This window comes from Mchenga conophoros, linkage group LG5 (genome assembly GCF_057382185.1).
Source record: "Mchenga conophoros isolate Kocher_MC1m ecotype Shallow Benthic linkage group LG5, M_conophoros_male_GT1.1, whole genome shotgun sequence".
NCBI lineage: Eukaryota > Metazoa > Chordata > Actinopteri > Cichliformes > Cichlidae > Mchenga > Mchenga conophoros.
The window spans coordinates 26,557,787-26,569,014 of NC_140530.1; the positions used below are offsets into that span (position 1 = coordinate 26,557,787).

The 11,228-nt window shown below is 39.4% G+C and overlaps 1 non-coding gene across 1 annotated transcript; it reads right to left on the reverse strand.

Moving 5' to 3' along the window:
* Positions 1–5,801: 5,801 nt before the first annotated feature.
* LOC146574729 (U6 spliceosomal RNA) lies at positions 5,802–5,902 on the reverse strand. The gene has a single exon (XR_014892602.1). It is a non-coding gene; the product is annotated as a U6 spliceosomal RNA (small nuclear RNA).
* Between the last annotated feature and the right edge of the window lie 5,326 nt (positions 5,903–11,228).

Consider the following 11,228-nt stretch of genomic DNA (forward strand, 5'->3'; position numbering starts at 1 on the left):
AGTCATTAAAATGCAAAGTAAAAGCTGCTTTATAAAAATTGTTTTTACAGGACTTTAAAAGAGAAAAAATAAAGTTTGTACTGTATGTATAAAAAAAGTTTGTCTTACATGTCTTGAACTTAAAAAAAGAAGCAAAGGAGAAAAGGCGGAAACACGCCAAATTATACAAGAACAAGACCTAAAATCTGTGAATCCAGTTTATGTTCAAATAGGTGTCAATATGTATTGAGGCTGTGGCTGTGTTGAAGAATAAAGGTGGTCATACCAAATGTTGACTTTAAAACTCATTAGAATTTAACCTGTATTTCAATGTACTCTCATGTTGTGTTATTTGACAAACACTGAGCCAAAAATGCAGAAATGCTGAGTGAGAAACTAAGTGCACCTCATAATTCAGTTGCTTGTTGAACCAACTTTAGCAGCAACAATAAAGTTAAATAAATAATTGTTTTCCGTGTCACTTTTTGTCTCTCACACCACTATGGAGGAGAAAGTTAACTCTTTTTAGCAGTTTTCTATTAAAATTAACTTTAACATTTAACATGCTGACGTTTGTGCTTTTAAAGAGGTGCTCACCAGGGCTGGGCTGGGACAAAAAATTGGTCCGGGCATTTTGACTAGAGACAGTGATGTGCACTGTCTTGTTGGTATATGTATGATTTCAATACATTTTACATCAGATGACCACTTTGGTTGTAAGACTCAGATAATTATTTTTTTAGAAGTGAGACATTTTAAATGAGAATAAGAAAGTATTTCTTTGTGCTCCCCTTTCCCTTTTAATGCCCTACATGAGCCCCTGGCAACACTTTGCTAGATCCACCCCTGCACAGTTACCAGCTGTCAGCTACTTAGAAAAGGATCCTGGTGTTATTTAATCTCAGAAACAGTTCATAACTTCCCTTCAACTCATTCATGTCACCTGAAAGGTAAACCTGTTTCTCCATCACCTGTTCAGCTCTGATGATTCAGTAAGGACATCTCCTGGTTTCATCTTCATGTTTCCCTCTCACCAGATATCCAAACCGATATCATGACCAGCAGCTTTTACGGCTGTGGCTCCAGCAAACATCAGCTGATACTAGAAAGTAATATTAAATAAATTCTAACAACAGCTTATCACGCTTAAACGTGCTGCTGGTTTCCTCTTTCTGGTGCAAAGTGGGCAATAAACAAACAAGAGAGAAAAGCCGATCAGCTGATCATTGATCAGTAGCAACAGAAGAGGTAGGGGCAGACAATGAGAGAAGAAGAGGCAGGTGCGCACCGTAAAGACACAGAGTAACTCCAGCTTTGTGTCTTTTTTGCATTCTGAGGTCCGGGACAAATCGCATTGCTTTCCACCTCAATACTATTTCCTTCTGTTTGTCTTTGATAAGATTGCTTTCAGAGCCGTTGCCCAAGCAAGGGGGAGCGTGCATCCGAGCTCCTCAGAGTCCATTATGACCAATTGGCTAATCCATCACCTTTCATTGTTTATACCGTTACAAAAACAAACAAACAAAAAAAACATCGGCCCATAAAAACAAAAAATCACAATCGGCCCACCGGGCAACTGCCCGGTACGCCCAATGGCCAGTCCAGCTGTGGTGCTCACATTTGCTGATGATGCGTTAATGTAGCACATTGGATTAGCAGCACCTGGCTGCTAATTACCCTGTTAGTTCCCATGGAAACAATAAGGATGTGCTTAGTTTTTCCACAGGACTGCTTCTTAATTTTTGTTTCAATTACAAAAAAAAAAATGATGACGTATGCCATGTTCTTTAGTTCATGTAGGTTAATTCATGTAAGGTTGTATTTACCTAATTTTAGGAGCTTCTCAGATTATTTCTTTCTGATAGAACGTCTTATAATAGAAAGAGGATGTGCATCCTTTTTACCACAATGTATAAATGCTAATGCTGTCTTCATCATCATGCTGCATGTAATGTCTTTACAACTCTTCTTTAGCACATGCAAGGCATTGCATTTCATGTATTTAATTTATATGAAGTATGAATTAGTACATGTGCACATGCACACACACTCACAAAGTAGAGATAATTCTGACAACCAAAAATAGCTTGAAGTTAGAATCAAATGTTAGATTCAAACTATTTAAAGAGTATAGTTAGCTTTGAATTATTATAACAGGGGTGAGCTGGATCTTAGTATTGAAGTCAGAATCTGCAGTGTGTTTTTTTTGCTTGTTGTTCGAGGCTAGCAACAGCACTATTTGGTTTCAAATCTATCTAAATCTATTTAAAAATATACCACATGTCACTTCCTTATTATTGCATAACAATGTCACTTCTCTGCATGCATGCATCAACGAAAAGTGATGACCAAAACAAAGAAACACAACGAGAAGCAAACACAAAACACAACATTAAACTTTAAAATTAAATAAATGCACAAAGGAATAAAGTCATGCTCAGCAGCTCCTCCTACAGCCTCATACTACAGCTCTTTCCGGTTGTCTCTGATGTGATAAAACTACTTTGGTTTCCTAGAAGTACAAAATCAACTCTGGCCTCTTCCTTTCAGACAGGAAGCTTCCCTGCAGCTTGCTGTCTTTTGGCAGCACACAAACATCACAGAACAACCTGAAAAGATCTGCAGATGTGGGTATTAGTGTATGTCTGTGGTCTGCGGTCACACACATATACACAAACAGGTGAAGTGAGGTTGCTCCGTTTCCATGGCTGCAGCAAGTTCCTGTCAAAGTCAAAACATGGCAACAAGAAGAAAACATGCCTTGAAATCTTACAGGAAGAGAGCAGGGCTTTAAAGTGGTTCACTCTCACTGCAGTTACCATAATAGCAGAAAGAAATATAGAAAAGGAAAATGAAGAGAAAAAAAATCATAGAAAGAAGAATAGAGAAAGTGAGACAAGATGTGCACAGGTTATGAGAGCAGGAGCAGGGCATAAAAGAATAAAGAGGGAGATGAAAGACAAGCATAGAGAATGAATGGAGGCCTGCAGCCTTCTTGCAGTCACAACAACAAAAAAAAAAAAAAAGGAAAGGAGAATGAGAAAAGCTGCTTGAGGAATTCCATTCAGTCATTTCTAAGAAAGCGTGGGAATTTCTTCAGGACTGCAATGGAAAACTCCAAAGAGGGAATTATGTGCTTGAAGGGTCAAGATAGCACACATGCACACACACATGCACACAAGTAATCCCATTTTACCATAATGCTATGTTCAATGTTGGATTTATGCTTAAGTAGTTTCAAGTTATGAAACTCAGAAAAATGCTAATAAGAACTGGTTTGCATTTACTGCATGTACTGTAGCATGCATTGTTGTTGGTTATAGCAGCCTTCCTTCATTTGTGATGCAGGAAGAACAAGTAACACTTTTCAGTGCACACAGACTCAGTGACTGTCACAGTCCAGGCTTTTCCTAACTTTAGGTTGACTTCACTGGAAACCATCATGAGGTCAATGAAAGATATGAAGAAGAAATAATGAGGAATTAGGATGAGAGAAGAGCAGATGTTAGTGATGTGGATCTGCTGTATTCAAACTTACCAAAAAGTCCTAAAGTTATAATAATAACAACAGCAACAACAACAATAAGAAGAATATCACCAGAAAAACAGAGAGCAAAACAAAACAAACAAACCAAAAATCAATCAGATAAAAAAAAAGAAATAGATTTCTGAGTAACATCTCTTCGCAAAATGGGAAATGGGGTCAACTGGGATGTTAAATGTAACCATATAAGTGAATGTGTTTTATGTATGCTTTTTGCATACCTTGGATTTGTACTAATTATTACTAATTACCATATTAGCTTATAATTAAAGATATTGTTCCATCTATCCATTTTTTTCCATTTATTGGGGGAGATGAATATCTATTTCATCGAAAATCTATTTTCTAAATCAGACACAGGAGGAACGTGCACAGAAGAAGAAACCCCAAACAGAAAGACCCCAGCCAAATAGTGGAAATGAAGGCAATAGTAAGCCAACATTGCTAACCACTGCACCACTCTGCCCTGCAATAATAGTTACTGAATAATATTGTATTACTTTAGCCAAAGAAAGCAGGTGTGTGAGCAAGTAGCTAAATCCGATGCAGCATATCTGTTCTCCTTGGAGATGAATGGATTTACATTTAGCTACTAACAAATAAATAACAATAAGTTTAACCACATTTACCACAGAATTGCTCAACAGGCAAAATAAACAAAGATGCATTTTTTTTGCACCTTTGGAGGTTTAGATCATGACACAGAAGCTTCACTTATTGATCTGAAGTTATGGAAATTTTCCAGTTTATGATGGTTTAAAAGTTGAAATATGTTCATTGTTCACAGGTGACAAAACCGAATCAGTTCAGTGAGTATTCCGGGGTACCCATTGTATCACAGTCTTAAGGATTACCTTTAAACCATGTGATAATTTTAGTTCACTCTCTTGTATGGCTTTTAAAGACCCTTTTTTTGTTTACTGCTGAACACTCAGCAGACATGTCATTATCAGCTACTGAAGGCCTCCTACATTCAAAGCACAGCTCAACTTTTCTCTTTCCCAGAAGTCTTGCGTTACTGCGGGGGGTTTCTCAAAATTAGGGGTCAGATCCACAAATGGCTCACAGGTGCCCCCCTACCCAGCCCCCTGCCTCGACACCACCCCCCAGGAGCTTTCACAGACTTGATTTAATGAGCAGAGGGTCTCAGGAAGAGAGGGAGATATTTCACATCCGATATCCACAGCATGAAAAATCACACATGCCCCTTAAACTAGACAACAGACCGGCTCCACATTCAGCTGCCAGAGCATGAAAATGACACAAAGAGAGTGCAGGGGATAAAGACAAAAATAAATCAAAAAGGATGAAATAAAAACATAAAAGGCAACGTTGGAGAGGATGTGTGGTTTTATTTGGGGTGAGCATGTTCTTGATAAAAGGTGGGGCTTCCGTAACAACAGGAAATCAGTGAGAAAAAAACAAAACAAAACTGCGATAGCTTTTTTTCTCAGTTCCACAGAAATCACAAAATGAAACAAAAAAAGAAAAATATCAACACTGTTTTCACACATGCACTGCTCGAGTGAGCTGCATGTTCTGATGTCCTGTGAAGTCATTAAAGGGTCTTTAACCTGTTCGCTCCCTAGTGTCTGATGCATATGAGCACAGAGGCCCTGCTTCGGAGCAGAATCCATGGAGCGTTGTGTCTGATGATTTGCACAGTAACAAATAAAGCTGTCAGATATATTGTAATCAAACAGAATTTGCATTTTTTTTTCTTTGAGTTGTAACAGAGTACAAGTAGAAAATGGCTAGAAAAAAGTGTAGTCGTTTTTAAATATACTTTTTCCACCACTGGAATGAGGAACGTGCCCTTTGGAGGCTTATACATTTTCTAGCATTTGGCAGACTGAACGTGGTCTTCAACGTGGTCTTTATCAAGTTGTGCTGCAATGTTCGCACTCACACCAGATCCTTTTTTTAAAAAGTAGTTTTATATATAACTTGAATGCTACAAAGTGCAACAATTAAAAATAGCTGTTTTAGTTTCTGGCCTCATGATATAGCTGTAAAAGGACCTGACACGACCCAGATATGGCTGTTCTGTGCAACTTTTATTTTATTTTACACTTTCCAGTGTCTGTCCTCTGTCATTTCGATCCCCGCTGCCAGCTCCGCTCCTATCAGCCGCTCCGATCGGCTGTCTTCCTCCGAGCCTGGCGGCTACTGAAACAGGGAGGGCCAGATTAGAAGATGCTTGCTGTCTGTGACAACCAGCCTCCCGCTGACACAACGCCCTGAATCCGCTGCTCCACCCCTCCCCTGCAGCTGTGCCACAAACGCTTCACGAATTAGCGTGTCATCCTTGCGCAGGGGCCATGCTAATCTTCTCTGTATCGTATCCAATTTAGCGTACGCGCTTGCCGAAGCAAGCACACAAACCACCCCCTCCGCCACAATAGCGTTTCCGCCCTACATTGCACGTTGATGACATAGTGGTATAGGCTGCCAAGCTCAATCGCGTATCTTATTGCCTGGTGAGTCAGTTTGTGCCATGTGTACTCCCTCCTCCAAACTCTAAATCTCCTTCCCTAAACCAAACAGAGTATTTCCACTTGTGAGAGCTACCACCTGCTGTGTGCTTCATGTAAGAAAGGCAAACGTGTCAGAGTAGTTTAAAACATATGCACACAGCGGTTAGGCTGACTAACTAAATGCAAGTGGAAGTGCTTCCTGCTACACAGTTCTTTTCATCTTTAAGCTCTTGACATGAGTCAAAATTACCCTCACATGAAGCTGAGGTCTTGACTGTTTAATCTCTGGCAACTGAATTTGTAGGCAAAGGGCAAGAATATGCCGTGCTTGTAGTCCAAGCTCTGTTCACCAATCATGTTTGAGCAGGCTTTGATTGCAAGCAGTTTGCAAAAGACAGAGCCAAACTGTCTTTTGCTCTTAAACCTTGCAGTTGCTTTGCTTGCTAGCAGGTTGCTGGGGTCGCCCATAGTTCGAGTGGAAGATCCCAACGTCTCTGCAAACACTTACTTACCTACTGAGTGGTACGGAAACTTAAAACAATTAGATCAAACCAGAAGGTTTGTCTTCAAATTAAAAGTTGCATCTTTCGAAAGATGCAATGCAGCACGGTGGCACGGTGCTTAGCACTGTTGCCGCACAGCAAGAAGGTCCTGAGTTCAGTTCCACCATCAGGCCGGGGTCTTTCTGTGTGGAGTTTGCATGTTCTCCCCGTGTTTGCGTGGGTTCTCTCCCAGTACTCCAGCTTCCTCCCACCGTCCAAAGACATGTACTTATTGGGAATAGGTTAATTGATTAATCTAAATTGCCCATAGGTGTGAATGCGGGAGTGAATGTGAGTGCGAATGGTTGTCTGTCCCTGTGTGTTAGCCCTGTGACAGACCGGCAACCTGTCCAGGGTGTACCCCGCCTCTCGCCCTATGACAGCTGGGATAGGCTCCAGCGGAAGCGAATGGATGGATCTTTCGAAACATTTAAGTTTTCAGCTGTAAAGTTTTACTTTGAAGATGACCATTCCCTGTTTCCAGTTTCACTATGGTTTAGCACTTAGTTAGTGAGTGTTTGCCTACAAGCCGACATGCTCTATTCGAACTAAGGTTGACTGCGGCAATCTGCTAGTGAGCAAAGCAGCTGCAAGGAGATAGCACCTTCGTTGTGCTCAATGTCATCCAGGTGAAGCCAGCAGTAAAATCCTGGATAAAGTTCTGTATATTCATGTTCATGAAAATGTTTAATTTTTTTAAAAATGTCCAACCCTGCTTATGTTAAGTTAAAGGAAGTGAGACAAATTATGGTAACTTCAGCTGCAAATACGCTGTAGCTGGTCAATGCAGTCCACAACTATTCACAATCATTGATTCTTTTTATAAATTTCAGTCTGCTTTTTAATTTATCAGGTAGAGGATGATAAGCAACAAAATGAACAACAGCATCAAAATAAGGACTCACAAATGTCAGCAAATTCCTGGATATAGACTGCTGAAACTATCAGAACGGATGTGTGAAGAAGTAGAAAAACCTGAGGGACAAATGTTTGACCACACCAAAGAGTGGGGACCCAGAAGGGAAAAAGTTAGCTAACCCTAACCCTGATTCAATCATGGCTGACACTGCTTATAAAACCCTGAGACACAACCACATGGTAATCAACACATAATGTACCAACACGGGCATAAATGTCAGCACTGATGTCAAACACTTACGTGTGTTACATCGTAGGCTTTACAAAGATTCCCCTGCAGAAGCCTAAATCGGGCCTTATCTGAGAGACAATCTGAAAACCGCAGACTATAATCTGACAATTAATCTGCAACAGTAAAAAATGAGGGCAGCAGGAAGTCAGTCGATGTGCTGATGCAATCTAACAGGGTTGAATGTATAACATTTTATTTCATCTTTTTCGTTAAGATAATTGTTTTAGCTGTTTGAACTGGACTTTGATGATGTCATTGTTAGGCTGGGGGACCTTATCACTATGTGTTTGAGGTGCTATATGATCCCTTTCTTCTTTCCTCAAAACACATGTGCACAGTCCATTAACGTCCATACTGTGTCATTACAGCCTGAGTGGAAAAACAGCAAGAACAGCAGTCTTGGAAAAACATCAAGAGATAAAACGACAATGAGCGTGCACGAAAGAGAGAGTGATCGCAGAGTGGGAGAGGGGATACTGTGTAAACACTCGCCCTGCAGACGAACGGCACGTTCACTGGTTGTTATTCCACTGTTTAGTCTGACAGAAGCACAGGATGAGTGTATGAATGAGTGTGAGAAAAAGCAAAGAGAATGAATGAGGGACACAGAGCAGTGGGATGGCTACGAAGTCCGGGGGCGTGTCTGGTTCATGATCAAAACCAGATGGAGTTACAGAGGTCAGCTGAGTTATGTTGGGTGTCCACTCTCGCAGAAAGTATTCGGTTCACTTTGCGCGAATCTGCTGAGACGAACGCTGTTATGTGTCTCATCATGGCAGCTTTATGAAAGCTACTGAAGAAATGCCACATGTATATTTGGGGTGCAATGATTTAGGGGTCTTTTTCTATCTGTGTTTTATAGAGAGATGGTTTGAGTCCCATGTATTACAGTTAAAAAAGAGAGTCACTGGCTTCTGGGGAATGGCTGCTAGAAGGTAAAGTAACAAAGGCTAGCAGGAGAAAATGCTTACCTGTGTGTTTACATTTGTTTAAATTGCATCAATGTAGTGTATTTTAATATCCAGAGGTCTTATAGATTAAACTGCTATAGGTGTTTGGTTATGAGTCACTGTTGGGCTAACAGTTTAACACAAGTTTGAAATGATATCGGCTTAATGCGACTTTATGTTGAGCATAGACAGGAATTTGAAACTAATCTGAATTTAAAATCCTCTGAAAAAGAGAAGAATCATATTTTCTCAGTTTTTGAAGGATGAAAAAGTGAAATGAAAAGTACCATATAAACCATGTATAGTTTTATAATATTTGTTATTATACTGTAGCTATATGGCGAAAAGTGGCTGTTAGTGCCTTTTCTGAGCACAGTTTTTGCTTAATTAAAGTAGCTTATAATATTTTTATTAAGAGGAATAATAATGATAAAAACTACTTAATTTTAATAATACTTTCAGTGTTAAAAAGTGTTTTACAGAAGCATTTAATATACATATAAAATTTAGGTAAAAATTCATACTCCATGAACAAACTAGGAAGACAACTGATGTATCAATGAAATAAAATAAGGCATACATCAGTAGATAATAATCAAATAATAAAGAGTTAAAGGTAAATGACACTGACATAGCTAGACTTTCTAGCAGGGCCCTGGTTAAAAGCTCAGCCTAAGCACTTGTTGGTCAGATGAGATGCCATTGTATGTTTTGAATGTTTGTACTACACACCAAGTAACCATGGTCAAGAAAGAAGTCTTGATACGGCTGCGATAGAACCGATGTGCGCCACGTTGTTGGAGGAAAATCACAGGCTGCGTTTACAGACCGAGACACAGACATGGAAAGTCAAAGGTCAGCGGAGAGTTAAAGATCTGCTCACATAAGCACAATTGAACGCACACACACACACACACACACACACACACACACACACACACACACACACACACACACACACACACACACACACACACAGTCACTGCTTTAGAAGATGAACAAAGCAGTGCATCTCTCAGTTTCTTTGTGTGTGAGTGAATGGCAGGACTTGCTTCAGGCTGGGAACACTGGTGTTGAAGATTAAGCTTTTTTTTTTCTTTTCTTCTCTTCTCTTCTTTAAGTCCACTGAGTACAAGTTTGCAAACTAAATTCATCCAGGTCTAGTATTCAACGTAATTTTTTTATTTTTTGTGCTTTTGCATTTTTGCATGCAAATAAAGACATTTCTAACACATTTTAATCATCAGTTCAAAGGTTCAAACTACTTTCTGTCTAATAATTTAAAAAAAAAGCTCTTTATCTTGTTGTGTGCTTGTGGGATTTCATTATGGGACCATTTTTTTCCGTAAGGGCGTGAGAACTCGCTTCTGTTTTCTCTTATAACATCTCGTAGGTTTGCTGATAATAATCTCACCGGAGTCCTTGATTCTTCATCTAAAAGTGGAATTTTCTGTTTGTTTTCTTACATACAAGGTTCAGATTATGTTCATGAAGACCTGTTTACATGAAATAAGAAAATAAAGATTAACTGCTTTATAAAAACAGCTGTCACAGATTCATGTGACACAGCCAGGCGAATATGCATTTGTAGGAAAAACCTTTGTGATTTTAATGTCAACGTCTAATCAGAAGTTACTGTGTTACTGTCGGCTTGCATTACCATGACTGGCCTGCGTTACTTTTCTAAGTGATTATCTGTAATTACCCTTGAGTAATCGGCCCTTAGTTAACAGGGTAACTGACAGGCATTAAATCAATAAACAATACACAACATAGTATGTACAGTCCAGTTTACCAAAACATTTCTTATATTTCTTTATAGTGCTTGTATACAGCTCTTGCCTGAAACACAGCAGCAGTTCTGCGTTAATGACAGCTTACTTTTGTAATGGATTACTTTGCCGGTCACTCATTTACAGTGTTGGGTAAGTTACTTTAAAATAGTAACTTAGTTACATTACTAGTTACTTCTCTCAAAAGTAACTCAGTTACTTCAAGTTATTCGTTACTTTCAAAGTAACTAGTTACTAGGGAAAGTAACTTTGGTTTTACTCAGAATTCTCTTGTTAATGTGTTGCTTCCATAACTTTGCCAGTCTTCTAGCTTGCTTACCTGCCACAAGTGCACTGTGCCACCTACCAATAGAAAGGAAAAGATAATGTGCATATTTCCACAAGAGAAATCCCACGCCTGGACCGTCATTGACTGCTGCCATGATTCTAGCCTACGTCACAGAGTCATGTGCGCCTTTTACATCCAACACAAAAACTGCTTTCGATTGTACTCAGAACTCAGAAATTCTGCCTTCTGAATAGGAAGATGTAGGTAACGCCAGACTGCAGATGAGCTGCTTACAGGGCTGGACTGGGACAGAAAATTTGCCCGGGCATTTTGACTAGAGACTGGCCCACCATTATAGGAAAAATCATAAAGCCTTTGAATGAAAACAAACGCTGTTGTGACAGTGATGTACACTGTTCTGATGGTATATATGTATCAATCTATCAATTGTTTGTTGAAAGATTCAGATAATTATTTTTTAAAGCTAGACATTTTAAATGAGAATAAGACAGAAAAGTATTTCTT